Source organism: Triturus cristatus, chromosome 12 (genome assembly GCF_964204655.1).
Source record: "Triturus cristatus chromosome 12, aTriCri1.1, whole genome shotgun sequence".
Lineage (NCBI taxonomy): Eukaryota > Metazoa > Chordata > Amphibia > Caudata > Salamandridae > Triturus > Triturus cristatus.
In genome coordinates, this window is record NC_140595.1 from 745405636 (window position 1) to 745409934 (window position 4299).

The following is a 4299-nucleotide window of genomic DNA, read 5'->3' on the forward strand; positions in this document are numbered from 1 at the left end:
TAATAGGGCATGGGGATTAAAACTACCTCTTAAAACAGGCCACAGGGCGTTTTTGCACATGTTAACTCAGGCCCCGTCCCCTCCCTTCACCACTGTGTAAACACGCCCTGTGTCCATTTTTAGTTGGGAGATTAAGTTCATTTGAATCCTGAGGGTCCCTAGGGTCCAACTAGCCCACTAGGTACCTCCAGTAAGTGCCACAGAGCTGCGTTGCAGAGAGGTGTAAAAAGTGGCACGGCCTGGACCACCTCTCTGCAATGCAGCTCAGTGGCGCTTACTGGAAGCACTTGGTGGGCTAGTTAGCCCCCAGGGGCCCTCAGTATTGAAGGGAAATTATATCCCCAATTTAAAACATGCCATAGTGCGTGTTTGCACACGTCACCTCAGGCCCCGTCCCCTCCCTTCACCACTGTGTAAACGCGCCCTGTGGCTGTTCTAAGTTGAGAGATTAAGTCCCCCTGAATCCTAAGGGTCCCTAGGGTCAAACTAGACCACTAGGTACCTCCAGTAAGCGCCACAGAGCTGCGTTGCAGAGAGGTGTAAAAAGGGGCTTGGCCTCAGAACACCTGGCTGCAGCGCAGCTCCCTGGCGCATACTGGAGATGCCTGTTGGGGGCGCGTTTGCAGAGTGCTGCACGGAGGGGGCATGGCCTCCGGCACGATGCCAGTCTTTTATTTATTTTAGTTTTTTAAGAAGGGGGGCTGTTTGGTTCCCCTTCTTATTCTAATTTATTGGCCCTGATGACCCCATAACCCAGGGCCAGTCTCCTAATTATATTTTTTTGACGCCAATCCCCAGGGCCGGCCACTGTTTTTTATTATTTTTAAAAAATATATATTTATAGACACACCTAGGACATGCTGGACAAACCGTACGTACCTATCACCATGACGATTTGCGTGATATTCATTAAAAGGCGACTATGCATGCAATTAATCCACGTGGAATGTATTTACACCACTAGTGAAGCTCTGACATGTCTGATGCCCTACCGTGCCTAATCCTGGTAGACACCCTTGTCGTTTATTTATACAAACATGGGTAGCTATTGACGGGCACATTTAATACACATGCACACCAAGCCATTCAAAGGGGATTCGACAAAAATTCGACCAAAACTATGCAAGAAATCCCCCTCACGGTTAATAAAACACACATCCACTGCCGGATGTGTAATACTTTTTATTTTACTCTCTGGAAAGGGGACGAACATCACTTGAGAGTCACAGCGTGCTCCTGACAGAGCCCAATGCTGTGTTACACCCACCATTGCCTGCCGAGTGCCACACACCTCTGTGTTGTATTCCACTAGCTAGTGCATATGCTATGACACTCTCTAGCCCATGTGCACTGTAACACCACCCCGTGAATATGTCATGCCACACTTGTCTTCGCACGGGTTATATTGCCCCATCTAACGTGCCTTTCTCGATGCCTATGTTATAACGCACAGTGCTATGCCATACATATTACAATCTGGGATCCATATATTTGTCACAGTGCATATGCAACGTTACACTCCCCAGCACATATTTTATATTACAACTTTAGAGACTAGTTAGGTTACACAACACTGCCCTGTGCATATTACACTCCAAGGCGCATATCGCATAGCACGCGCTAGTGCCTGTGCTATCTCGCGCTCTCCAATGAATCTGTCATTGCGCACAATGTATTGCATATTATATTTCACGCCCGGTTCATCTTATATCACACTTTTTGGTGCATAGTTTATACCATACACTATATCTAGTTTTCATTTTCAATCGTGCTCTCAGGACTATGTTCTATATAACACTGTGTTCACCTACCCTTTTCACGGGCATTACATTTTGCGATAGGGGGTGGAGGGTCAGGGGGTGTTTCTGCCAAGTGAGCCCGGAGTCACAGTCACAAACGTCCTCTTCTTCCTGAATAAAAGTGAGATTATGCTGCATACTTGTTCATATTTTAAGTAGTTCGCACAGACACAATGTTTTAAAAACAATAAAGTTCCTAATACCCGCCTTCTCTGAACAGTTAGCTTGCTGCCCCATCCCCTTCCTCCCTATCCTCTGTTGTGTGAATCCATGGACTAGCCTCCTCCCTCCTGCCATGCATGGTCTGATGTGCTGCCACTGCCCTCAATTTAGTATGATGTACCAGTCCACTCCTCCTGCCCTCCATTGCCCAATTCTATGCCCCATCATTGACCTCCTGCTTAAACTCTGTGCTTAGCTTGCTGCCCCTATTCTCCTTCCCCCTGCCCTCCGATGTCTTTGTGCATGCCCCTGCTCCATCCTTTTTGCCCACCATGTCCCATGGACCTGCCACTCCTATCTACTCTGAGTGTTCTGTTGAGCTGCCACTCCCCTCCCACCTGCCTAGCATTGTCAGATGACTGTAACCTGTCCCTGCCACCTCCACCCTGCCTGTCCACATGCCATGCCCCTATCCTCTTCCTCCTGTCCTACATGGTCCATTGTACTGCCACACCCTTCTGCCCTCCCTGGTCTGTTGTGCTGCAACTGCTCCTCCTGCCTGCCCCGTGTGGTCTGTTGTGAGGTCCCTTCCCCTGAACTTTCTTGTCTGTGCACAGGTCCTGACCCTCCCTTCTATCCTCCATTGTCCTTTGTGCATGCCCCTCCACCCTCCTTCTTGCCCATCATAGCCATTGTGCTGCCACTAACCCTCCCACTTGCCATGCATGGTCTTCTGTGCTGCCATGGCCCCTCCCACCTTCCCTGTGTGGTCAGTTAGCTGCCCCTGACCCCCTCCCACCTTCCCTCCATGGTCTGTGTGTATGCCATCACAGTCTCACTGTTGCTCTTCATGGTGTGTCTTGCTTCTAGTGCCCATCCTGCCTGACCTCCATGGCTATCTTGCTGCTCCTGCCCTGCCCCCTTGCCCCCAGCCCTACTCCCTCCCTCCTGGCTTGTCTGTTCCATTGTAATGCCCCTGATCCGTCCCTCCTGCCCTTTATGGTCTGTTATGCTGCAGCTTTCTCTCCTGTCTGTCCATTATGGTCAGCTAGCTACCATTGCCTCTTGCCCCTCTGTTCTCTGTTGTCCATGTGCATGGTCCTGTCCCCTCCCTCTTGCTTTCTATGGATTGTTGTGCTGCACTCCCGTCCTGAATGCCCTGTGTGGTGTATTGTGCTGCTGCAAACCCTGATGCCTGCCCTGCAGGGTCAGTTTGGTGCACCTCTCCATGTCCCTCCTGTCCTCTGTTATCCAAGTCCATGTCCCTATGCCATTTCCTTCCATGATCCAATGTACCATACTTGCGAACATTTTGAACTTGGTAAGAGGGAGATTTTGAAAAAAAACTGGGGTATTGATTTTCCCCTTTGAGTTACATTGAAAAAGAGGATATTGTAGACAGGAGACAGATCAAATAAAGCCCATTTGAGCTTAAAAACATTGGACGTTTCCTGGCTGAATCGGGTCTGTTGGCATGTATGGTTGTACTACCATTGCCTCTTCCTTCTGCCCACAATGGTCTATGACATTGCCACAGCCTTGAAGGAGGGTAGATTTTGTATCACAGGGGGCCCCTGGCCCGTTCTGTCCACACCTGAAGTATGAGACCCTTGTCCTTGCCCTGCCAGCTGCATTTGTAGGCCGTATTAAATTGACCAGCGGGTCCTGTGTTGCTATATAATTATCCTGAGACATCCTTACCACTCAGCCAGCATAAAACCCCTGTGTAGGCCCTTCTGTTCAATATGTAGGCCTCTTTGTTAAATTGACCATAGCTCTGCAATTTTAGTGTATAGCAGTCTGAAGGCAGGTCTGCGAGGCCTTCTGATCCAAACTAGTAGCCCCCACCCTACCCGAGTGCTCCGTGCTCGGTATCAAAGTTCAACATCCCCCTGAAGCTGTCGACATACAGTAGGCTGCATCCTGGACTGGTACTTGCTTCCTGGGCAGGTTTCCCGCTTTTAAGGAAGTGGCAACCGCAGAGCGTCAAGTTAGGAGAACTGAGGAGATTTTATACATAAATATATTGAATTCCCGTACAATACCCATTATTTTCTGCTTGCTCTATGGAACTTACGATAAGCGATTGGCCTGAGAGACTGACCTTTTCACCCAGTCCATTGACAGCATTAAGTGGGTAAATGACGAAATGTCTGGTAAAATCTGCTGACGAAGCTTTTGGGTAGCATACGTAGGTAGATGTAGCGTGCAAAGGAGCCCACAAAATGATATAAAAAGGGAGCACCCACAGATATCGACGGACTACCTCGCCGTCTGTATGTAGGTTAACAGGCAGTGCAGGTTTTCCCCAAGAGCTGGGAGCTCTTGTCTTACTTTG